General features: G+C 50.0%; 1 protein-coding gene across 4 annotated transcripts in view; it reads left to right on the top strand.

The window, feature by feature from the left end:
- The window catches only part of LOC142585287 (transcription factor GATA-3-like), a 402,755-nt gene that overhangs the window by 262,263 nt on the left and 113,865 nt on the right, over positions 1 to 26,627 (top strand). The gene's annotated exons all lie outside the window — the stretch shown is intronic.

Raw genomic sequence — 26,627 nt, 5'->3', positions numbered from 1 at the left:
CGGTTATGAGATAAGACACATGAAGGCTGGTGTGAGGGTGCGGTCTTGCTTATCTGCTACTATATGGCTTGCCTAATGCGTAACATTGGCCACTTTTGTCAGTGTAAACAGACAATGTGCCCGGCAGTAAAATTAATTTGGACATGATTTGGTGTTACCTGGTTTGACACGTGCAGGAAATCTCTGAAATGTGAAGCGATTATATGATCTGGCACGTAAACTATTCTTGCTTTTTACGCTCATTACCTAAATTAACAACAACAAGAAAATCACGACTAGCACGCCAGCAGTATAGATACAACGACGACTAGATATAGAGACCGACAGATTACGTTTCAAACATGCAAGCACAGGCCATGCACTTTTCTTCCAAGGAAACAGATGACTTGTGGGAGCAAAATTTCACTTATGGTGGAGTTAAAGTGTTTCCTCTGTGAACTTGGGGACCCCAGTATAGCATCGGTAGTGGGGAAAAAAAAAGAACATTATTATGCTAGCGTTCGGTTGCAAACTGTTTCGCGTACCTACGCCACATAAGCAAATGGCGCGAACCTTCAGCAGGGGTCATCCTTACACAAAGCAATCGGTCAAGTAGCGATACCTCGTCCCGTAATTGCCGAGTAAACAGATACAACTGCTGCTCGAATTGCATTCTGTTTGGTGGATGTTCTATTCCAACTCTTTATTCGCAATTTCGTGTAAGAGTCGTACCTGCTTGTAAACAAAGCTTAGGCGAGACCCATAGCTCTTATCCATCCGCAAGAACATACACTTCGTCCTACTTCGGTTTCAGTACCATGTTGCCGATGCATGAGGTCAGATTAGAGTAAGAGGAGTTACTCGTGCGACAAAACAAATACGGAATACACATGCGTACCGTGTTGATGCGGACTAACGTAGTGAACGACAACAGCGGCGAAGGCGTAAGACCGGGCAGGCATGCACCAACTCCAATTATAGGGCGTCAGCAGGCGAAAGTCTGACGTATAACATACAAAGACATGCACAGGCGCTCAGAGCTCAACCACGTCAAACAAGCTTTAATGGCAACAGCTTAAGTGGGCTAATTGTGTAATCAATTCATTATTACTCCGTTTAATGACCTCTGAGAACTCAACCGTCGATCTGTTTACTTTCTGGCGGTGGCCAGCTTCACGTGATGGGATAATTAGCCGTCCTGTTATAAGCACTGGCCTGCCACAGGAGACTCGCGTACTCGCATGTCTTATCAGACCTTTAGAGGATGGCGAAGCGAATGTGGAGTGCCTGTTGCCACTTTGACTACATGCAGGGTTAGCGGAACGCTGTGGCGTGGGTAGCGGAAGAGCTTTCACGTTCCCACGTTCCTCGTCAACAAGAAAATTCGTCCAAAAATATTCCGGGAACGGCATTCCAGGAATGTGCCGGGAATTAGTGGCAACGTTTTAGGCAGCCGTGTCACCTGTCCCTTTCTTTTATAGCTGGTAGTGCTCTGGACAATGTTAATGGAGAGAAGTGATGTTGTGCATGCGAGATCCTAGTTGGTCTAACAAGGTCACTCGTATGTTGTGATTTGTCGTGAGGTGTTGCTAAAGAAATTCATGCACACCGACAAGCACAACAGCGAACTCTCCTGCTGTTCGCGATGAGCAAGCAGTTCCTTAAAATCGAGTTCCCGAACCCCTCACGAGTGTTCTGGACGTATAGGCTCTGCCGAGTTGTATACGTCACAGGCAATGCTCGCCTGTTTACATTACAGCCTGTAAATATTTCACTATAAAGTCTCGTGCTATTTTTTTTTTTTTTTAGTTAAAAGCGTCCATGCATGGCCTCTCATCTCTGATGCCGACAAACGAAAGTGGCGGCAGTAGGTGAAGACGACAGTTTCGTCCCTATAGGAATCTGACTATGCCGGCTTCAGAAAAACAAGTGTGAAGAAAGAAACTTTAGTAAACCGTTGCTTAACGACTATACTTCCGTTTAGCCAACGACAGGCCTCTTCGGTGACGCGATTTAATAACAGGTCGTTGTGTGAAAGCGTATCATTGGGCCACGACCAGACAGAATACCAATGAAGCGAGCCATCAAGGCACTCTTAGAATGTTTGATTAACGCAGGCATAGATTCAAGACTGTGGACCTGAACGTGTACACCTGCAAAATCGCACCCTTTACTAGCTATATGGCCTCATCACCACTCCTTACGTGCTTTCTGAGACCCTCTAGCTTGTGCGAGTGCCTTTGACTGCAGGGTGCACGTCTCTCTGCCCCTATGCCTCTCTTTCTCTCCCTTCTTTTTATTCCCCTTGTCCCTTCCCCTGCGCAGGGTAGCCAACCGGACTCTTGACTGGTTAACGTCCCTGCCTTCCTATCATCTCTCTCTCATACCCTTTTTTTTTCTCCTCTTTCCCTCCCCTCTGAGCTGAGAATAACAGGCTATAGAGGATATTACCTCAGGCCACCATCTCCGAGTTTACTCAGTAAACTCTCTCTCTCTCTCTCTCTCTGTATCTATCTATCTATCTATCTATCTATCTATCCGTTTCGCCAACATTGCGCAATACAGCGAGCTTTTGGGCTGCTCGTGTCACTCAATCGACTACGAGAGCAGGGCTGCGTGTTCCACGAGAAGGGAAGAGGAGGAGGGTTCGCCCCGTTGTGTGCCGCAAATCCTTCCACGACGTTTTCATCCAGGCGACAGGCACTCTGCGTCCCGGGGAGAGTGATGAGAAGAAGACGAATCGGAGGAGTCCGCCTTCTTCCGGCTCTCTGTTCCGATTGGCTGACGCTATGTACCGTAGCTTTTGCCGAACTGCGCGGAGCCGGCGTGGTGGAGCAGTCATCCGTAATGAGGCGTCGTCGCAACTTGAACTGCGTTCAACACGCAATCAAATTGCGAAACGGTATATAGGAAAATTGTCGAAGAAAGACGTACGAAATAGGCGCGCTCGTATGAAGAAATCGTGAACGATGAGTCCGTGAAGTCTATGTATATAAGCCTCGCCGTCGGACGTTTCAAAACCCTTCTTCCACCCCCCCCATAAAAGCGGGAACGCGAGCGGCGTTTGTAAACATCGCCGCGGCGCCTGGATTGGTTCTCCCAGGTCGTCAGCGCAACGAACGCATGCGAACGCGTGCTCTTCAGTCGTTTGCGCAACGCTTTAAGGGCGTGCACACTCACACGTTCCGTGTGACAGGTCAAAAAGGAAAACACGTACGTGGCGTCAACGGTCTTTAATAATCCCGGAGCCCATCGCTCTCGTCGCCCTCCGAGGAATGCCAGGAAGAGTTTTATCGAACGTCATCCGCGTGCCTGCGCCACACCTGCTGCCGAAAAAAAAAAAAAAAAAAGAACACGTCTTAATATCAGCTCCGCATCGATTTCGAAATTAAAATTTTGTTTTCTTTCTCTTCGATACAATGCTTGCACGTTCGGTTGGCACGCGCTCTCGGAAGGCATATGCATGTGCTGCCCGCGGGTTGGGGCTGTGCGCCGTATAAGTATACAACGCCATGCTGCGTATATATCATCGGGATATTTCGCACTCATGCATATTCGCGTGACTCAATTCAATCGGGAGAAAGAAGGCGCGCGACTCGGAGGAGATTATCCTCGCCCCATGCCCGTGGCGGCGATAATAAAACGTCCGTTTCAAAACACCTGAGACGGTATTGCGCAGCGGCGCTGGTGTAGCATTTCGTACCTCTCTCTCTCTCTCTCTCTGCAACATTTTGCGCACTTCGCGCGCAGCATTCCAGCGTAGGGAGAGAGAGAGAGAGAGAGGCCTTGAATACAAAATAAATTAAAGGGGTTCTTTTTTCTGTAAAATTAGCATATCTATCTCGCGCTAGAGCCCTATGCCTAACCTGTGGCGACGGAGAGATATACCCTTTTGTTTTGCCAAAGCGCGACCTATGCGGACGTCGTCTTCTGGGAGTCGTTTTGAAATTCAGTTCACTCCTACAAAAGGCTTCCTGGGAGCGTTTTATATACTTAAGTGCGCGCCTCGAACGCGGTCGTCTTTCTTCCTTGAGCCAAATACATGTTAGGCACAAGAAAGAAAGTCTCGCCGCGTGGACCCGTAATCGAATCTTAACGACGACTTTCCTTTACTTGCCTGCAATGTCGCCCGCTTGCAGTAACTGATCTAACTAATGAAACCTCGCGAGGTGCTTAAACGGAAGACTCGTGGAATATCGCCAGGGCACAATGTGCCATGCTGTGAACACTTTTTTTTTTTTTATTGACGTCATGCAATAGGAGAGGTTGGCGCCTTCGTAAGTGGCACCCGGGCACTTCTCGTCGCTCGCTAAAGCAAAATGTTTCTCATACTATGTCACACATGTATCAAAAACTACACTTCGCCACAACATGAACAGAAAGTCCTGTACATGAGTCCTGGATTTCGCGGCGGATAAACATGTAAAGTTAAATATGCAATTACAAGTACTTCAAGTTCATGGCTGTATAGGACTGTGTTCTGTTGATTTCTGACGCTGTGACTTGGTTTCTTTTCATTTTCTTACACATATGTGTTATATTGTTGTTTCCGCTATGCGAAAAGGAGTAGCCGTCACCATTATAAGGTGACTACGTGTCTTTCTTTTATTTTCGTTTAAAAAAAGAAAAAAGTTGCCCGACAACACGTACAGAAGTTCAAAGGCTATACAGTATGCAAGTACAGCAGCACATGCTTACATGTCTCAAACGCGTCGCAAACAACTCAAGACAGTTCTCATTGGACTCGTGTTCTGTATTTGGTTAATATGCGCATTGTCTATAAGTAAGATGTTACCATAGACGTCCGCCTGTTTGGTGCGACTGTAGTATATGTTATATGTCGCTGGGTTCTCTCTCTCTCTCTCTCTTACAGTAATAATTTGCACTATAGACAGACGTGTGCACGCCCTTAAATGATGCCGACTGCCTCATGAATGTGTTATTCAACCTGTTCTTTTCAACGGATGCAGAATTAACTGCATCGCCCGAAGGGAATATCGAAACAACTGTCACTGCAGTTCCTTCCCCAATTGACAAACCAACAACGGGCCTCTCTCTCTCTGCTCTCTCTCTCTCTCTCTCTCTCTGTCCACTCAACACTGCATGCGCACGAAAGCCGGAAGAAGGGCCCCGCGAGAAAAAAAAAAAAAAAGTGTTGCGCGCTCTCTCATCTCATTTCACTGCTCCTCCTGCAGCTGGCTGTTTCCAACCTTCGTAACTCCTGCGTTCCGAGAGGTCGCAACCGTTTGTCCAAAGCGCCTGCAGGAGGCGCTGTGCGCGTTAAAGGGCGCCCGGTCGCGCGCGCGAGGTCATTCCTCGGACGTCTTGTTCACTAGCGCCCGAAAAGTGAAAGATTGGGCGCCGATTTGTCTCCTCCGCACCCTATAGCAACGAAGGGGGCGCGATCTCCATGGGGTCGCTCGCTTAGTATTCGCTGGCTCGACGTGCTTCGCGCCGAAATTAAGACACCACGCGGCGAAAAAGAAAAAGGGGGGGGGGGGGGGAAAGAAGCTGCGGGTTGAACACCTGCCACTCGACCGTCCGGGAATGACGGCGTCGCCGCTGAGGCCGTCCAGCCCTCGGCACCTAGCACGCTCTCTTTCCTCCCGTTTTCTTTTTTTTATACCGTAACGTCCCGAATATAACACGACTATTTTTTTTTTTTTTGCCATTCTGCATCACGAAACGATAAAGTTGTTTATTGGGATTGGGATTTTTTCTTTCCTTTTTGGGAGCTAATTGGGATCGTCGCGAAGGATTTCAGTGCAGCGCGATCTAGTAGTACATGGACGCTCAGGAACAAGCTTGAGGACATACACACACAGCGCTGTGTGTGGGTCCTCTTATATTCCTCTGCGTTCACGTATAGTAGTTGCGCTACACTGAACGCCTTTTATACATGTCTTGAAGGGCTTATTAGCTGCTTTGCTTCCTAAGCATTGTACGACCGAAAACCCAAGCGCATTTTTACTCTTGTATTGCATGATGATGGCGATAAGTCTTCATTATGGAAGGCGTGGCTCGAAGGGCTATATATAAGGGGACTGGGATATTTAGGAGGCCGAAAGGAGAAAGAAAGATGAAAATAGGATCAGATTAGAAGCAATCAACCATCCGAAGTTCTTCCGTGTTGTCTCCAAGGCGAACCCTGGCGAATCCACTTTTGTGGCTATGCGCGGTTTCCGTAAAGCGGCAACAACAACTACTACTACTACTACTACTAGTAGTAGTAGTAGTAGTAGTAGCAGTAGTAGTAGTAGTAACAACAAGAACAACAACAAAATCCTAGAGAGACAGCAGCGTGGCCCTCGGATTCGACCGTCGTTGTGTTTCGTCCAATCACTGAAGAGAGAGATCAAGAGGCAGAAGAAAGAAGGACTAAAGGTAGGAACGTCAGAAAACCAGCAGAAATAGTTCGGTTTACTACCCTGAAGTGGAGGACGGTGGAGAGGAAGACTGAAAGATGGGGACGAAATAGAGATAGTGTCACACACACACACACACACGCACACACACACACACACACACACACACACACACACACACACACACACACACACACACACACACACACACACACACACACACATGCGTGAACAATTACAGCAGGTCACAATCACCGAGCACAGATCACAGCACACGAAATGAGTTAACACTATTACACCAATCCTAAGCTCTGATGATGTGCGGTATGACAAGATTGTGTCGATTATCCCTCTACAAAGAGTGCATGGCACCGCGCTGAGTAAACGTGCTCCTCACTCTTAAGGAAAAAAAAAAATTCCACCCTGTGGGGCTAATCTTGTCCCCAAACAGTTATCGTAATCAGACCTGCGTGCACTTCTTTTCTCTAACGCTGCGCTTCCGGTGCTTTCACGCCAAGAACCACACGCGCGAGGTATCAGCGTGACGTACAGCGTTCCTGACAAGAAAGGATCGAGCGCAGAGCGTTAAGCGAAGGAAATGCACGCAAGATACCTTACGAATATTATCAGGGGACGAAAAAAGACCCCCAAAATGCATTTAAAAAATTTTTATATTGCACGGCTTGGCCGCCCTATATAGAAGCTCTTGTCTCATATTCGCGTTCCCATTATACCTGAAATTTTACGGTATTCCCCAGTTTCTCGCTGACTTCCCGACACGGGGGCCACACCTTCGCACTTGCTGCAATTACGCCCCAAAAGAGCCCGTTTCTCTTTTTCTTCATCCCCCCCCCCTCTCTGCTTCACCAACCCGCTTACTGCCGTTCCTTTCTTTCTTTCTTTTTTTCTTTCTTTCTTTTCTCGTTGTCGCCGGACAGCTCATCGTTTTCACGCGTTCTCTCTTTGCGTATTCCCTTGGAACCAGCAGGGCGTGAAGGAGGAGGCAAATGAACGAGATAAGGGAGCAGCAGTGTGTGTGTGCGTGTCTCTCCACAGCTTCGCCATGAATAAGCTCACGCACGCACGGCAACGAAAGTAACACTCGTCGGCGCTGCGCGAGCAGTGCGTGGAGCAGCGATGGTGTGGACTGCTGCGGCTGCGTCGAGCCACGCCTTGTTCTCGTATTCCTCGCATAAGCGGTTTCATTCGTTTTCGTTGTCACTGCGGACGCGCACGTATACGAATGGCGGCGCTCGCGTCGCCTGCGTTCGTCGAAAGCTTGTCGTTCATGCGAGCTGTGATGGATCGGGGCCGTTAGGCAGAATAACGCGAGATGTAGTGGTGGCGATGCGAGAGAACGATCTATAAAACCCGACGGCACGGTCGTCATTCTCTCTCTCTCTCTCTCTCTCTCTCTCTCTCTCTCTCTCTCTCTCTCTCTCTCTCTCTCTCTGTGCTTGCGTGTGCGTGCGTACATGTGTGTGTGTGTGTGTGGTTGCTTGGCCGTGTGTTTCGGCCATAGTTGCTTCTTCACCACGTTGAATGAACTGGTCTCTGCATCTCGGAAGACCTGCGGCGCGGAAACGGGGCATGCAGAACGCGTAGAAACAGACAGACGAAACTTGAGCGTCGTCTGCTCATGTCTTCTGTATATCTCTGTTTTCCGCGCCCTTCCAACACCGAGACAGTGCGCACGGAAGCGAGTTTACGGGCAAATCATCGTTCTTTCGTTGGTTCGCTGCCACGAAAGGGCTTACGCGAGTTTACCCGCGAGCAAGTTTCCAATGTTGACGCGGTAATTAGCGGAACCTCTTGATGACTTAACTCCCCGCGCACCTTCGCGTATATACAGACAGCGGCAGAGCTGCATCACGCAACCGTGAGGGGGACTAACGAAACCAGAAACACGCCGGTGCAATAGAGTGGTTAAGCCGGTGTCGCTTCTGCTCATTGATTCAGTTTATTAAACATTATAAGTAGTAGTGATTTTTAAGATGAAAGGAAGAGAAAAGTGCAGTGCCGTAACTGTCTCTCAAGGGAGGGCACCTCAACAGCACTGCACGGGGTAAGGGGAGTGGGGAGAAAAAGATTAGAGAGAGAATGAAAGAGAGCGAAAAAGAAAAAAAAAGACCAAGAAGGTTAAAGAAGAAGCAAAGCGGGGCATTATAATGTAGCAGTGAGTGAGGTTCAGACCTTAGCGTTTGCAGGGGTCGCTGTCTGATGAACAACGGAGAAGTGTTCCCTTTCAGATTAATGAGAACGTACGTGATGAGGAGAGCGGTGCGGGTTATGTGCGCGTATTGGGGGAAGGGGGTAAGAAAAGAAGAGGGTACTAGAGCTTCTAAATAGCGAAAGAACAGTCAACTATTTACTACGTACATAAACAAACACTGTCCCACTCGTGCCTAAAGCTAGAAAGATAGCAAAAAAAGAAAGAGAAATGGGGGCGGGGGGGAGACGGCCGGTGGCCCAGCACGAGAACTCTACACTCTATAGCGGGTCAGCGGAACACGCTCTTATTCCTGCGTGCCTGGACTGCGTAATAGGCGTAAGCACAGGGGTTGCGCCTCGTGCGGCATCTTCTTCGGCGGGTGTATATGCGTTGGCCGCGGGGACCGCGTATATATATATATACCTATAACTTATCGGACCGACGTATCTCTGCGCTTTTGGGCGTCGCGTATACTGTGTGGCGACGAGCCGGCGCGCCGGGCGGGAGGTTACTCGTCAAAGCGCACTTTGTTGCCGACTTGCGCGCGCACGCACGCTTCGATCTGCCGGACACATTTATCCGGCTTCTGCGAGAAGAGGAGGCCGGCACTAGCGGGGGATGTCGCCCAAGTGGGGGGGCGGCTCGCTCGCCTGACTTTGGCCCGTTCGCTTTTAAGTGCGGCGGTGATGGGACGACGGTGTAGGTATACCGCTTTACGCACACGCGACGTGCTGTTCTCTTTAATGCTCTTAACGGTATACCCGAAGGGATCGGGAGAGAGGGAGGGGAGATGGCGTTGAGGGGGGAGGTGCACGCGGAAGTTTTGCCCCCCCCTCCCCCCCCCCACGGTGGGCCACGCACTTAAAGAACGCGTCTTTATATAGTGCTTTCGTTATATGTAGTACGTTCTTTCTTTTTTCTTTTTTTTTTTCGTGGGTACGAAGTCGTTTCTTCCGCCCACTATGTCCAGCACAGCACGTGCCACCAAGATTCAGCTGACATCAAAGAATTTTCGCGCACATAACTGTCAAACACGTCCTTCGTGCCCGCGGGTAGAAGTGTACCTCAGCCAAGTTAGGTGGCTTCATCGTGTTTGGCCACCACGTTTATAATCCTCATCGCCGCAATCCTCGTCTTCGCGTATATTATCATATCGTCGCGTGTTTCGTCTGGACCCGCCCGTCATCTGAGTCCGGGCTCGCTAGGAATACCTGTGACACTGAAGGCTTTGTTACTTCGACAAACTTTTTATCTCTCGCTCTCTCTCTCTGATGACTTCTATATTTATTTATTTGTTTGTTTGTTTAATCATTGTTGGAACAGTGCATGCTTCGGAAACGCTTGATTGGCAGTGGAAGCCGTCAGGAAGCGGCTTCGCGCTCGCAATCATACCAGCCTATACAATTGTGGCAAGGTACGCACGTTCGGTCGACGCCCTCGAGCACGCGCACTAAAGTGCTGCCGTGATCGCTGGCGTATTCTGCTACGATCTCGTCGTCGGGAAGCCTGCTGTACCGACTCCACGAAGGAATACGACACTATACCAAACCAGCGTGCGTGCGTGCGTGCGTGCGTGCGTGCGTGCGTGCGTGCGTGCGTGCGTGCGTGCGTGCGTGCGGCACTGCAGCAGCTCACTGGTCGCATAATGTTTTGAGAGACGTGGCAAGGTATGGTTAGATTATACGAGCGCTTAGGCGAGTGGTAATTAAACATCCCGCGGTGGAAGAGTGCGCGCACAAACTGTGGTCCGCCTATGGGTTCTTGAAGCGCGTGTAAATAGCAAATAAAAAAAGAAAAGACTGGCACGCTCGCGCGGGCATAACTTGCGCTGCAGGGTCGCACGTGCGTGAACGCCAGTAAAGAATCTGGACGTGCGAGGCTGCGCACGGTCTACATGACCGAAGCCGTAAAAAAAATAAAAGAAAAATAAAAAAAAACGATGCAAGGGTGAGATATTTCGCGCCTACTGCAGGAGACCCGTCTTGAACGTGTACGGCGCCGTGCCTGATGCGCGTCTCGGCGTTATGTATAGGCGCTTCAGCAGCGAATAAGCGCCCTCCTGCCTATAGGTGGGTCGTGTTTGGGATCGGACTGCTGGTACGATCTGTTGGGAACACGGCGCTGACGCCCGTGGTTGTACCTGGGTCGCAAGCCCCAAGGGTAGCGTTGGCCTGGCGGCCTGGGGTACAACTGGAAGCATCCGAAGGTCCCGGCAAAGCAAGAGTCGACTGGTAACAACGAAACAACTTGTTTATTTTAACATCGCAAAGAGTTGGCGGTCAGTTTGACCGAAGTAGAGAGACGGGAGAGCACTTCACTCAACAGAAGAAATCGGAGCCCTCCTTTTGGCGTCCGGGGGCAGCTGTTTTTATACTCTCGCAGTTGAGGGCAAGAAGGAACCCCTCAAAAGACGAGCACGTGAATGTACAATGGGCTAATGGTGACGCACACTGTCGTAGCGATGCCGTAGCACCATGTCGAGCACGATCTCGTAGCACCCTGTCGTGGCGCTGCCGGTCGGACACAATGACTGTAATGAGAGGATGGTCCCTGCTTTGGCATCGCCTGTTTCGGGCACAATGACTGGAACGAGATCCCTGCTTTGGCATCGCCTGTTTCGGGCACAATGACTGGAATGAGATCCCTGCTTTGGCATCGCCTGTTTCGGGCACAATGACTGGAATGCGAGGATGATCCCTAGGCGGTCGCATCGCCGCAGTCGCGCCTGGAAACACCTGGCGATGAGTGTTGCGGCGACGACGATCGGGCCAAAATGTCTGCCGCCCCGCCGCAGTCGCGCCGGCAAAACCACGTGTCGCAGGCGAAACGCAACAGACCGCCCCGCCGGGGGAAGGAGATCCCGATGGACAGGGGACTGCATCCGCTGTCCGGAGGGATGTCGCTCGATGATGCTCATAACCGAAGTCGGGCGTCCCTCGACGTTTCTTGAGCGCAGCGCACAGAGAAGGCCTCGTTCTCTCGTTCAGGTTCGCACGGGACACTGCAAAGTGACTTCGGGAGAGTTCACATTTTTGTTCTCGTTCCCGGCACGCGTTAGAACTACGCTGAAACTCAACCGCTCAGTCAGCAAGCACGGCACAACCCTCACTAAGCCCTGCCAGGCTCTTTCCCCTTTTTATACCACTGCCTAGTTCCTTACAGTAGTCTAGCATCACTCAGAACGCGTCCACAAATTGAAAAATTGCACTAGAAAGCATATCATCACTTTGAAACACTAAACAAAAGCAATATGTTAAAAAAAATCCTGCCTCAGGAAGAAAAACATCAGTAACCAACAATTTTGAGGCTGATTCCTACGTTAGGGGCTTCGACTTAAGCCATCGGCGTTACCGTTGAGACTCCCCTTTTTGTAACGCACCTCAAAGGAATATTGTTGTAAAGCGAGGCTCCAGCGCAGGAGGCGGCCATTTTTGGGAGAGATGGTCTGCAGCCATTGGAGAGGGCAGTGATCCGTCTCAATGATAAACCTCGAGCCGGCTAGATAGCATGACAATTTCTGAACGGCCCACACGAGACACGCACACTCTTTCTCGGTGGCGCTATACGCCTGCTCACGACTGGTCAGCTTACGACTAGCATACAGGACGGGGTGTTCTACTTCTCCATTTTCCTGTTGGCACAGTACAACGCCCATGCCTCGCTCACTAGCATCGCACTGAACAATGAACCCTTTTGTATAGTCTGGCGATCGTAGCACAGGCTGGCTTGTTAGGGCACTCTTTAGGGCGCTAAAAGCTCTTTCCTTTGTCTCGTCCCAGACGACTGTTTGAGGCTCTGTCTTTCTTAGAGCATCCGTCAGGGGAGCCGCGATATCAGAGTACCTAGGGATGTACCTCTGATAGTAGCCGGCGACACCTAAGAACGACCGAATATCGGTCTTCGTGCGCGGTTGCGGAAAGTCTCGCACAGCGGCCACTTTTATTTCAGAGGGGCGGCGACGACCCTGACCAATCACGTGACCGAGGTAGACAACCTCGGCCTGTGCTAACTGGCACTTAGGAGCCTTGACTGTCAAGCCCGCTTCGCGCAGGCGGGTTAGCACTGCCCGCAAGTGTGTCATATGCTCAGACCAGGATGCGGAGAATATCGCTACGTCGTCTAGATACGGTAAAGCGAATTCTTGCTGTCCCCGCAACACTTTATCCATGAGACTTGAAAAACAGTATGGCGCGTTCTTCAAACCAAAACTCAACACTTTAGGACGGAATGTTCCCATTGGTGAAATGAACGCCGCATACCTACTAGCCTCTTCTGTAAGTGGAACCTGCCAATAACCCCTGACAAGATCTAGGGTGGAAATAAACTGAGCGCTACTAACTTTCTCAAGGCGCTCCTCGATGTTAGGGATCGGATAAATTTGATCCTTAGTGATGGAATTAAGCCTGCGGTAGTCGACGCAAGGACGAGGTTCCTTGCCCGGTACCTCAACTAAAATCAAAGGGGAGGTATAATCACTCTCACCTGCCTCAATAACACCGAGCTGTAGCATTTTCTTTACCTCAGCCTTCATAATATCGCTCTGGCGGGGTGACACCCGATACGCCTTGGATCGTACTGGCTCTGTGGAGGTAAGTTCTATATCATGAGTAAGTACAGAAGTCCTACCAGGCCTCTCAGAGAACAGACCTTGAAACTCTTGTAATAGCTGGTGTAGTTCGGTTTTCTGCTCGGGCGACAGCGGTGCTTTACTGATAAGGTCACTAATGACTTGACCGGTGTCTTCCCTGTTCGTCACTGAGCCTAGTCCCGGAAGCTCGACCGGAAGCTCTTCAGGAACGTTTACCATCATGCACACCACTGCTTCCCTTTGTCTATAAGGTTTGAGCAGATTACAGTGGTAAACTTGCTGTGCTTTCCGCTTTCCTGGCAGACTTACCACGTAGTTAACGTCCGACAGTTTCTGAACAATTCGCGCTGGGCCCTCCCACTGCACGTCTAGTTTGTTGTTTAGCGATGTGCGCAATATCATGACCTCATCGCCAACCTCAAAACGACGGGCCCTGGCTGTCCGATCATAATAAACCTTGGCCCTCTGCTGGGCCTTTGTCATTGCTTCACCTGACAACTCCTGTGCCCTTCTTAAGCGTTCGAGGAGCTTAAGCACGTACTCCACCACGACTGGGTCGTCGCCCCTACCTTCCCATGATTCTCGAAGCATGCGAAGCGGAGACCGAAGCGAGCGACCGTACACCAGTTCAGCTGGCGAAAACCCCGTAGCCGCATGCGGCGCGGTCCTTAAAGCAAACATCACCCCAGGCAGACACAGCTCCCAGTCAGTTTGATGTTCAAAACACAACGCTCTCAACACGCGCTTCATGACGGAGTGGAGCTTCTCAACGGAATTCGACTGTGGGTGGTACACTGAGCTGTGTAACAGCTTTACCCCACACCTTTCGAGAAAAGTTGTCGTCAAAGCGCTAGTAAACACTGTGCCCTGATCTGATTGGATTTCTGCAGGAAAACCAACTCGCGCAAATATGGACAGTAGTGCATTGACTATCTCAACTGAGCTGAGTTCTTTAAGCGGCACTGCTTCAGGGAACTTTGTCGCTGGGCAGATCACAGTCAAAATGTGTCTGTACCCCGTGGCTGTTACCGGCAGAGGTCCCACAGTATCAATAACGAGCCGTCTAAAAGGCTCCGTAATGATAGGTACCAATTTCAACGGCGCCCTCGATTTGTCCCCTGGTTTGCCCACCCGCTGACAAGTGTCACATGTCCTCACGAAATGGTCTGCGTCCCGAAAACACCCTGGCCAATAGTACTCTTGCAAGAGACGGTCCTTAGTTTTCTTAACTCCTAGGTGTCCGGACCACGAACCCCCGTGTGACAAGCGCAACAGATCCTGACGATAGCATTGAGGCACGATCAGCTGATCGAACTCCACTCCTCGGCGGTCTAGATACTTCCGGTACAGGACTCCACCTCTTTCCACAAAACGCGCAGTTTTCCTGGCGATACCTTCTTTGACATTGCAGCGCACGTTTTCCAGGCTGCCATCCTTTTTTTGCTCGGCTATCAAAGCCGACCGGCTGACTTTTAGCAACCTATCAAGTCCGTCTGAAGTAGGCGCGATGAGCAAATCAGTAGATAGCTCTTCTACCTTTCCCGAATCGGGATTTTCCTCTCCAGTATCTGGCGCCTTTAACGTTACAGACTGAAGTTTATTCAGTTCGGGCGTGCTCGGAATATCAGCTTGCTGCGCCTCTGACCCTTTTTCGTTGTTTGATAACGTCGGCCCCGCAACTACCGCCTTTGCAGCGAGCTCCCGAACCTTCGATCTGGTTAAGGCCTGAACACTAGCTTCACCAAACAAAAGCCCCTTCTCGCGCAGGAGGTGATCGGACCTGTTTGAAAATAGGTACGGGTACTGGGGTGGCAGCATAGATGACACTGCCGCCTCTGTCTCAAGCGCTCCGAAAGGTCCTTCAATAAGCACCTTTGCTACCGGCAGACACACGCTATGAGCTTCCACGGCTTGCTTGATCCATGCGCACTCGCCCGTGAACATATGGGGTTCTACGTAAGACGGGTGAACTACATCCATCGTAGCTGCGGAATCGCGAAGCACTCGGCACTCTTTCCCGTTTACGAGGAGGTCTCGCATGTAAGGCTCGAGAAGCTTCATGTTCTCGTCAGTGCTGCCTATTGAAAAAAACACAACTTTTGGTGTTGTTTCCGGACACTGCGCCGAAAAGTGACCCGGCTTCTGGCACGTATAACAAACGCCCGCTCGCCTCATCTCGAACCGCTTTCTGCGTTCGGCTTCGGCTGCCGCCGTCTCCTTAGGTTCGGTCGCACTGCTTCCACTCGCATCCGCACTACGCGTGTTCCCCTTTGCTCTCATGGGTGTGAACTTCGGCCTCTCAAACTTCGAGCCAAATTCACCCTTTTGACCGTCCTTAGCTCCGCGAGCTCGACGCGTCACAAACTCCTCGGCTAGCTCAGCGGCTCTAGCCACCGTACTCACGTCTGGCCTATCCAAGACCCAGTATCGCACGTTCTCCGGTAACCGACTATAAAACTGTTCTAGCCCGAAACACTGCAGAACTTTATCGTGGTCACCAAACGCTTTCTCTTCTTTGAGCCACTCCTGCATGTTCGACATAAGCCTATACGCAAACTCTGTATATGACTCACTTCTGCCTTTCTCATTTTCCCGAAACTTCCGACGGAACGCCTCCGCAGACAGCCGGTACTTTTTTAGAAGACTCGATTTCACTGTGTCGAAATCCTCTGCCTCCTCTCTATCCAAGCGAGCGACTACGTCGGCCGCCTCGCCGGGTAACAAAGTGAGCAAGCGCTGTGGCCACGTTTCCCGAGAGAACCCCTGCTTCTCGCACGTTCGCTCAAAGTTAACCAGGAACAAACCAATGTCCTCTCCAAGCTTAAACGGCCGCATCAGGTCAGTCATTTTGAACAATACGCGTTCTCCTGCACCGTGTGCCTGACTTCCATTACGAGCGCGTTCCATCTCTACCTCAAGACGCTTCATTTCCAAAGCGTGTTGACGGTCACGCTCTTCTTTTTCTTTCTGCTCTTTAAGTTCGCGCTCCTGTTTCTCTTTTTGCTCTTTAAGTTCGCGCTCCTGTTTCTCTTTTTGCTCTTTAAGTTCGCGCTCCTGTCTTTTTGACCTCTCCTCAATAGTCTCAAGGCATTCCGACAGCTCGTCATCCTCAGCCTCTAACTCAAGAATAGCCTTTAGCAGTTCAGGTTTTCTTAGTTTGTCTGAGACATCCAGACCCAACTCTCTTGCAAGCTCCAACAATTTCGGTTTGCGCAACGACTTCAAATCCATGGCTGCTCTGAATGCTGCTTTCTCTACTGCTTACTATTGTCTTGCCGCAAACTAACCCGGCAGCAACGACAACCACAATTACCAGCTCTGTTTCTGACACTAACAAAAGCCTGGCAAAGCTCAGAAGAAGAAAGTCCCGCACTCACCAAACCTCGCAGGCAGGAATTCCGCGCAGTCGTTCCGCTGCAGGCAACCAGTCGTCACACAGGGCTCGTTGCACTGCTCCCGGATCGTCGTTGAGCTGCTCAGCATACAGTCAACTGCATCTCTTCGCTGCTGGCCTCCGTTGTCGCGATCCCACCGCTGCCACCAGATGTTTGGGATCGGACTGCTGGTACGATCTGTTGGGAACACGGCGCTGACGCCCGTGGTTGTACCTGGGTCGCAAGCCCCAAGGGTAGCGTTGGCCTGGCGGCCTGGGGTACAACTGGAAGCATCCGAAGGTCCCGGCAAAGCAAGAGTCGACTGGTAACAACGAAACAACTTGTTTATTTTAACATCGCAAAGAGTTGGCGGTCAGTTTGACCGAAGTAGAGAGACGGGAGAGCACTTCACTCAACAGAAGAAATCGGAGCCCTCCTTTTGGCGTCCGGGGGCAGCTGTTTTTATACTCTCGCAGTTGAGGGCAAGAAGGAACCCCTCAAAAGACGAGCACGTGAATGTACAATGGGCTAATGGTGACGCACACTGTCGTAGCGATGCCGTAGCACCATGTCGAGCACGATCTCGTAGCACCCTGTCGTGGCGCTGCCGGTCGGACACAATGACTGTAATGAGAGGATGGTCCCTGCTTTGGCATCGCCTGTTTCGGGCATAATGACTGGAACGAGATCCCTGCTTTGGCATCGCCTGTTTCGGGCACAATGACTGGAATGAGATCCCTGCTTTGGCATCGCCTGTTTCGGGCACAATGACTGGAATGCGAGGATGATCCCTAGGCGGTCGCATCGCCGCAGTCGCGCCTGGAAACACCTGGCGATGAGTGTTGCGGCGACGACGATCGGGCCAAAATGTCTGCCGCCCCGCCGCAGTCGCGCCGGCAAAACCACGTGTCGCAGGCGAAACGCAACAGTCGTTAAAAAAACGTGCGCCGCGACTCCCAACACTGGCGACGAGAAGAGATGCTGACCACTACAAGTCTCGAGTGTTGTACACACCTCTTGCACCGTGTAGAAGCACGTTCGATGCATTCTCGCCGCGACTGCTGACGCGTAAAAGTCGAGACACTACAACCATTACTCCATGCAGTGTGAATTTCAAATCGTTTTCGAATACTTTTCTCACCCGGCTTTCTTATTCCCCCACCTTCCCTCTTCCCATTACGAGGTATAGCCAACCGAATGAGAGGCTTTCACGGGCGTTCGAACTTGCAAAGTATAAGTCACAGTTTAAATAGTGGGTCACAGAGCGACCCACTATTAAAAAATATATATGGGATAACAACAATGAAAGACCTAGTTAGCTGCAAACGCTCAACTGTTCATGGAGATGGCGAGTCCTTGCCTAAAAGAAAAGACCTATGAAACAAGAAATGCATAAATGTGGAACGGTTCTTTACTTTCGTACTAATTGTGGCTTTCAGATGCTTCGATGTATTCTTCCACGAATTCTAAATCATCACAATAGCAAAAGAACAGATGTCTCATTTAAGTGCAGCACAATTAGCGGCTAGTTTTGTTGTATAAACTAGGTATGTATGGATGGATGGATGCAAAACTTTAATGAAAGTCCTGAGGTACGCGACTCGGCGCTCTTCGGGACGCTCCCACGTTGGGACAGTCAGGCCATGCCCGACCGCCTTTAGTGGCTCTTAATGTTTAAAGACTGATTGTATCATCCAAATGTAGACGATTACAGCTGGTTTATTTGTTGTATGAGCTATGCATAAGCTATGTTTTCAGTTTTCTTATATGACTTGAACTTTATTTAAATCAATATGTCACTTTAAGAAACAGTGCTGTGATATTCTGCCGTCTTTCAGCTGCTGCGATTGTTGACCAATAAGCGGGCGGAGGATCCCTCAAGCCGTCGTTTCAACGGCTTTTCCCTCCGCCTCCTGTTGCGCTGTGCTGTGAAGAATCAAATGAAGCAATTAATCAATCTATTATTCAGTCAATATCGCCAGAGAGAAACACGGTATAGCACTCAGCGTTCGTTGTCAGTGCAGCCGCGATATCGATCCCTCCAGCCTCGGAACATTTACGACGGACTCTACACCACGCCCGTATAACAACAGCAGAAACAGGAAGCCTAATCAAGAACTCCATGTTACAAGCATGCAAATGTGGAGAGATAGGCCCACGTGTACAAGGATGGAGCGGCAGACGTGCGTCGTGTTCGAAGTCGGAAGATGGGTGCACAAAGAAGTTTATCAGTGAGCCCATCACGCCAGAAACTAGATTTAGTCGATAGTATTCCAAGCCGGAGATGGCACACGTGCAGGGTCTGCACAGTTTGCTCATCGTGCCTGGAACACGATTTAGTCTATGCTGCGGTGCTTGCAGACAAAAGCTCCTTGGAGAGAGTGCGTCAGGTGACACGACGCACTTTTTACTGCCGAGACAAGGGCGCCGCGCAGCCGGCGAGTCTGTGTCCCTCACGGTAACAGCCTTGCCCGCACTTGCATTGCACAGTGCACTGTCACTACATGGTCTTAAGCGTCGCGTTTGCAAGTAACTTTCACGGAATCGCAAAACCTTGCCGCCGCTATGCGCGTGGATATACAATAGCTATAACGTGGGGCCTCTCGCGGTGTCGGCATCTCGGGTCGTGGAAACCGCAACGCGTCCACAAGCAGGACGTGTCCCTGGTACAACGACCACGCAGCCACGCCGGCACACGTTACTTACCAGCGTACAGGTCGCCCAGCCCAGGCAGTATCTGCAGGCATGGTGAGCTCATCACAAACACTCGCGACGTGGTTCTTGGGAGGCGCGGCTTTCCGAGCTGGCACCATGGGAAGCCAGCTCGCGACCCTGGACCAGGCCCGGCCACAAGGAGTTTAACCACGAGGAGTTCCTTCGTGCAATAAAGTTTATTTTCCTCGCACGAGGTCTACAACCGAAGTGATAGGACGGTGAAAGAAAAGACGTATAATTACAGGCGACGGGTGCAAACACTGTCCTTTCACTCAGTGGCCTGGTAGTTCGGCTCTCGTGAAGCTTCCCTGGTAAAAAAAAAAAAAAAGCGTATGCGCGCGAGCTATGACAGACGTCCTATATAGTTGAAGAGCTCGAGGTATATTGTATTGACTACCTCGCTTTCCCGTATAATGTTCGCATTAGGAAAAAATGAAGGACGCTTAAGCTTCACCTTTTAAGAGTGAAACGCGATAGCATTGAAAGATCCCAGGCTGCTTCCCACGCTTCCCGGCAACCGCAGATTTCATGCGGATGCGCCGAGGCGAGCGCCATCTGGATGGTGTTGTTACAAGGAACGGAGACGGGCCGCGCCGCTCTATGAATGGTAGAAACGCTCGAAAAGGGCGTTTGTGTTCGAGTTTCAGCGTAACAGAATTATCTTTACTGTCATATTCAAATTACAATCCGACGCTATCATATTTCTAGGTTGTGTTTAGGTCGCACTTTACGATTTTTCTGACGAATTTTACTTCGAGGAATTCAGTTATTTCAGTGACGCCTTTGCGCTACGCGAAGGCCCTGCGTGGTTGTGGTTAAGATCGATATTTCGCGTAACGGCGTCCGACGCCGACAGCAGTTTATTTTTTTTTTGTGTGTGTGTGTGTGTGTGTGTGTGTGTGTGTGTGTGTGTGTGTGTGTGTGTGTGTGTGTGTGTGTGTGTGTGTGTGTGTGTGTGTGTGTGTGTGTGTGTGTGTGTGTGTGTGTGTGACACGGGCCTTCAACACAATCGCTTAAAAAGATACGGCATACGTCGGTGCCTTTGCACTGCAATTTCGACGGATCGCTGCTGTGACGACCGCGAATGGAACGCTGATTAACCTACAATATAGTGCCCAAAAGGCGCGACGCTAATATCAGCTAAGGATCGAGGCGGCGCCGGTGATACCAACGCAGATATACGCCACGGCCGGTCCCGAACAAACGCCAGCACGTATATAGATACCAGCCAACGCCGCTCCTCCTTCGCTTTACTTTGTTGCAAATGGTTTCAGGTATAGGCGAAGCTCCGGTTACCACAATCGAGGGGCGGCGGCCACGGGAGCCCGTATGGTTTATTTCGTTCCCATTCCGGGCGATGCATACACGGGAAAGCTTCAGCGTCTTCAGAATCAACGGCAACATCAACAGCTGCGCGGAAAGCTTCAACGTCTTCAGAATCAACGGCAACATCAGCAGCTGCGCTTGGCCAGGCAAGCGCTCTGCGTACGTGGTTTGTACCCAGTCAAGCGCTTCGCCGGCGCTGCCGACTGTGAAGGAGGAGCGTCCGGACGCGCAAATCCAAAAGAAGAAAAGATAAAAAGCGAGCAAAGGAAGTAATGGACGCTCAGAACTCGTAAAAACAAAGGGCGAACGCTCGGAGGGGGAATATACCTCCGCGCGTACCGACGATCCTTTACGGCTTAAAACGGCCTTTATCATCGGCCTCGCGGACGGGGATCGGCACCGGGATGAGAAGGCGTGGGGGAGGGTTGTGAGGCTTGCGCTGAGAAAGACGATCACGGAGGAGGAGGGGGAGGAGATGATAAAGAGGCTCTCGCGCGACGGCACGCGCAGCGGGCCCGCTTGCGCCAACTGAATGTGTGCGTGTGCCCGTATAGACGCGCTAAAAGAAGGAAGAAAAAGGTGGGGGGGGGGGTGTATAAGACGTAGAAGGAACCCTTCTCGACGTATCGATCTCGGGCACCGAGGAATAAAATGCGCCTGCCGCGCCGAGGAGCATAAACTCGGAAAGGGGCCACCGTAGCGAGCACACCGTTCTTTCTTTCTTTTCTTTTTGCGAATCGAGGACGAGTTCGTGCGTCTCAGTGCATCCCTTCGTGCCTCCGCTTCATTCCGTCTCTTCCCTTGTTTTCTTTCTTTACTTCTTGTTTGCTTCTTTAACTGCACTTTTCGTTCTCAAAACACACCGTTCCAGGTCTGCTGCCTCTTGTTTTTAAATGGTTCCCCCTCCCCATCCCCCCGCCTTCGCCATTTGAAATGTATCACCGCGCGCGCGCGTTCCTTATTCCGCTGTATTCGGGAAACGAATCGAGAAAGAAAGAAAGAAAGAAAGAAAGAAAGAAAGAAAGAAAGAAAGAAAGAAAGAAAGAAAGAAAGAATTAAACACTTGTTTCGATTAGTGCCTCCTTGTCCAGCTGCGTGTGCCAAATGCTTCGAGTCTGTGCGTAATCCTGTACACGCACAGCCCGGGGAATGTGTTCTATATACAACGGTGATCGGTGGAGAGAATGTATACCTCATCAACCGAGTGCCTCTCATGCAAAGCGGAATCATCATATGAAGACCTTAAAAAAATTTGGAAAAAAAAAATCTAAGCCCCTTTCTTAAAGAAGTATGGTTGAAGGCGAAGCTTTCCCCCAGTGCAAATCGAATCAAAGTCCAAAGCCAACGACCATGCAACTAACCCAAGAAATGCTGAGCGACCAGATGCTATGCATATATGATTTGATTGCTTCTTTAGGATTGTATTTTCTGAACGTTGAAGTAGAATGAAGACATTTCGTTAAGTGCATAGTCTTTGTTTTAGATCATATATAGCTGTTGATTACACGCACACACTCACACTTTCACGGACGGCTCTACACTTGTACAGTATTGCCTTGTGATAGCTGCGGTATAGGCGGCCGAAGGCTCTGCCATCGTAACGCGACACAGCCTGCTTGCAAAAGTGAGGTCACTGCAGGAACGGTGTTGCGACCTGGGTCTCTGCAGCGTCTTAAGTTTCAACGAGTAGAAATCTAACCATGAAACTCTCGATCCTCTTGCCGTGCTCGTTCGCCACATCGACGTTAAAGGCACCGCACACCATGATCGGCGAAACATGTAGCCTTAAGGTCTTCATCGTTTCTGCCAGGAACGTTTCCGCGTCACAACGAGACGTGCTCGGTCTGATGCACACGCTGACGATCACAAGACCAGTAGGGACCTCGACTGCACAAGCGTCTCCCACATGGCTTCTGCATGCCTTTGCCGATATACAGAATCGGCCTTAAGGGCATGATCGCCCTCGCGCTTACGTTAGCGTATGGCAGCCTCCTCTTCTACCGTGCGCTGCACCCACGGCCTACCCATGGTGACGGGCGGGAATGCATTGCGTGAGCGCGTAATGCAGTGCAGATATGTAGAGTTCGTCTGGATAGCGTGGCGTTCAACCATCTTTCTTTAAGAAAGGGACTTTTTTTTCCCCAGATCCTAAGACGAGGTCGTGTTCACGCGCACTTGCTGTCTCCGATAAGCAGGGCCGCTATCTTGTACACGTTCGAAAAGGCGACGTTCGATTCCGCCTCGCGCGATTGTCCAGGCTGCGCCGACATCGCGGCCTAGGCCAATCTAGTCCAATCGCGTGAGGCGAAATCGAGCGTCGGCTTTTCGAACGTGTACAAGATAGCGGCCCAGGGGACCTCCGTTAATCGCGACAGTGGTGGTGTCATGCCTAGCAGACGCAACTTGCGCTTGCACTGAACTTTGTGCGCATGCGCTACTCTTGCTGAGCTCGTCGCCTCGCTCCGTTATCAGGCACTGACCGGCCGGCCAGTCGACGCTGGCGCGGTACTGCGAGTGCAAACTGTTGCGCTTTACGCAGACCTGTAAGCTGGCTTTCCTGCAGTGTGTTTCCGGCGCTCACGGACGAATCAGTGTGACCCTCCCCCCCCCCGCGATAGAAAGCTTCGCTTAAAAAAAAGAAAGAAAAAAAGCAGGGTCTTTATGAAAGCATGAAGTGCTTACACAGGCGACATGCGGGCGAAGTCCGGGCGAATGTTCTTGCCGTATTCGTGCATTTCTCGTCGATCTGTCACGTGTCTCGACAAAACACCGCCCGTTATAATGGTATTGCATAGCTGGAACAGGGCAAATAAAAATCGCGCGCGTACCAGCCACTCGAACTCGCAGTCGAACCATCGAATTTCTGGCGACGCAACAACAACAACTACAACGACGACGACGACGGCGGCGACAACAACAATGTCAATCGCTGCCTCTTCTCACGATGTAACACAGTCGGAGCCTGTGAGAGGAGGAAAACTGGAACTCCCGTTAATTTTGCTAACGCTCCAGCTTGGCGTCGGCATCCCGACGCGTGCACACAGACAGGAACGATTTTGGAACTAAGGAAATTGGAAATAAGTGTACTCATCTTCGCTGCACTCTGTGATTACGTCGCTAAAGGCGGTCACTTTATATTTTATTTCTATTTTCTTGTCCTCTTGGCAAGAAGATGAGTAGCTAACGTAATCGGTCCCTAAACTGCGCGGTTCATCTCGACCGACCGCAATCAGCAGCGCGACAGGTGAACGCCTCTGTTGTGCCAATCTCGAAACGGTTTTTCAAAAGAGGGTTTTTACACTCGTCGTAGCGACATCTCCGACACGGACACAAAGACGCACGTAACCTGTAATTACCGAACGCAAAACCCTGCGATTGTTGTCGCCTTGTTTTTCTCGTCGTAAAAGGACACTCCGTGGACAACGCTATATATTTGTTACATTTACTTCCTCGTGGACGTTCCAAGAACAACTATTAGAATGGAACAGACTGTCGCAAACACGTATGATGATGCGGCAACCTTTATTTGCAAGAGGAAAAACGGCCTGTCGGAACAAATTCGGCACCGTGTAACGAGCGGCTGCAATAAACAACGAGTTTGCGATCACCGTAACGGGACTGCAGGGCGCAGTGACGGTGTCAAAACCAGTTCTTTCTTTATACACACAATCGACTTTACCTCAGGGGGTAAAAAAAAAAAAAATGAACTGGCTTCTAATAAGCTGGTTCTCTTCAGTGTCAGAAAAGTTCCTCGTATGGCGTATACGCACTTGACAAATTACCCTGACCACACGCCCATCGGGGTAATTTAGCGCCGTTAGCGTCTGCGGCAATCACGGCGATCTCGGAGGCTTCGCTTTTGGCGCTTGTCTGTCTCGTATCATCGAAGGAAACACGGGTGGTCAGCACGAGACAGGAATAAGAGATATGTTCAACAGCAACTGAGGGGAAGAGAAAATGCTTCAAATAAAGGAAAATCTGAAAAAAAAAAGAAAAGAGGAAAGCGATGGAATCAGTGAAGTTTGGTCTGTACGAAGTAAATATCAACGTAACAAAACCAGATGATGAACTCGTGCCGATCGATGCGCATATAATTTTGTTAGGAAATTACGCTACAGCGGGAAATAATACGACCTAGCTGCAATCGCTAGAGTTGACTGGTTATCGCGTGTTGAAAGGCATTATAGCCATTAACTATCACTGAATGAATATTTGGAATGGGTCTAGGAAAAAGAAAAGATTACACAGATTCAACGCACATGGTGGCATCTGTGTGAAGCGTAGCTTGAGTGAAGCGGTTAATTAAATGTTACTCAGCTAACGGTGGTGCGTATCATTGCGTTTACTGCCTTTCTGTGCAACGTGTATCATCCACGTTAAATGACATCAGGGGTTCAAAATTAACCCGCAGTCCTCCACCACGGCGTGCCTTATAATGATATTGGGGTTCTGACACGTAAAACTTGAGTTTGATTTTAGTTTATTTTTACTTCTTTTTTTTTTCAAGAATATTAAGAGGGTCTTATATATCCTTGCTTTCGAAGTCGAAACCTCTTTCAGACGTTTCCCCCATGTAAAAGGAAGCCACTTAGCAAGTATGAAAGTCGGAAAACATTTACAATATATTTTAATTTTACTATAACATTGGTTATTGTGTAAATTGTGTCATACTGAAATTTTTGTGTGACAGCTGACTACTATTTTCAGATTTGTAAAAGCATTTGTTCGTTTTATAATATGATCACTTGCAGTAGCGCCCAGCGCGAACAGGACCGCATCAGGAAGTTAATAGCCTACTTTTGGCCCTAACCCGCGGACAGTGGCTTGTATGGTTAAAAACAAATGAATGAATGGAAATGTAAAAAAAAAGTCTGGCAATCACCGGACCTGGCGTTGTCGATATTGCTGTGACGTCATGGTGAAGAGCAAGATCTGCTAATATCGTCTATATAGCAACAACATGACTATAGTTATGAGGACGTTGCTCATAAAGAAAGAAATAAGGGCTGCATCTTCCCCCCCCCTCTCTCTCTCACTCTCTTCCTGCATTACTGCGCTTGCGCGTGGAAGCTGCAGTAATCGCAGGAACAGAGCGAGTCAATGAATCATGACGTCATGACGCATCCACTTCCTGCAGTGCCGAAACCAAAACTCGTTCGTAAAAACGAGTGTTATTATTTAGGACGCTCGGACGCTTTACCGCGGATATTTACCAAGGTTTGTACGGCTTGCACTTTCGTTAAACGCAAAAAGAAAAGAAGAAGAATGGAAGGGAAATGACAAGTTCGAAATGTCATCTCAGTTAAGGGCATCCTCTCGGAAAGATTTTCTTTCTTTTCTTCATTCTTCTTCTTTCTTTTACTTGCTTCTTTTTTCTATTGCACAAGCGTAACTAACTGATGCTGCTAACGTTATACTACCACGTATAGCGTCTCTTTAAGCCGCAAGGCCATCGCACGCGCAAAGATCGACCTCGAAAGGTTCTGCTCGCGCAGGCTCGAAAATGTTTCTGGAACTGCGCGCTGCATTCAGCCAAGTCCTCCGTTTCGACGCATATATATACAAAAACCCGACCTCTTTCAGGAATCATCCGCGCCCGAGGCTTCGAGACCTTTGTTTCCTCTCGCGGTGGTGCCGGCCTTGATGGCTCCTCCCGAGGCCTATCGAACCGCGATCACTAAGCTCCTCTCTGTATAACAACCTCGAAGCCGGCAGGTGAGGTGAAGGGGAGAGACATAGAGCAGCATACATAGAGCAAATCAATGCAAAGCCGTATACACACACAAAAGCCACGCATTTAGGAAACGAAGTCACGATACCCAATCCAAAAAAAAAAGAAAGAAACACCACTAAAGTCAAGAAACAAAGTCGATCCGTGGTTGGAATTCCGCAAAACCGACGCACACGCATGCCCCGCGGGCGTGGCCGCCTCGATCGAACACGTCCCTATACATACAACACACACACACACACACACACACACACACACACACACACACACACACACACACACACACACACACACACACACACACACACACACACACGGCGATCGCCGTTCTTATACG

This window comes from Dermacentor variabilis, chromosome 6, assembly GCF_050947875.1.
Source record: "Dermacentor variabilis isolate Ectoservices chromosome 6, ASM5094787v1, whole genome shotgun sequence".
NCBI lineage: Eukaryota > Metazoa > Arthropoda > Arachnida > Ixodida > Ixodidae > Dermacentor > Dermacentor variabilis.
The sequence above is the reverse complement of the archived record's forward strand: the minus strand, read 5'-3'. Positions and strand labels throughout refer to the sequence as shown.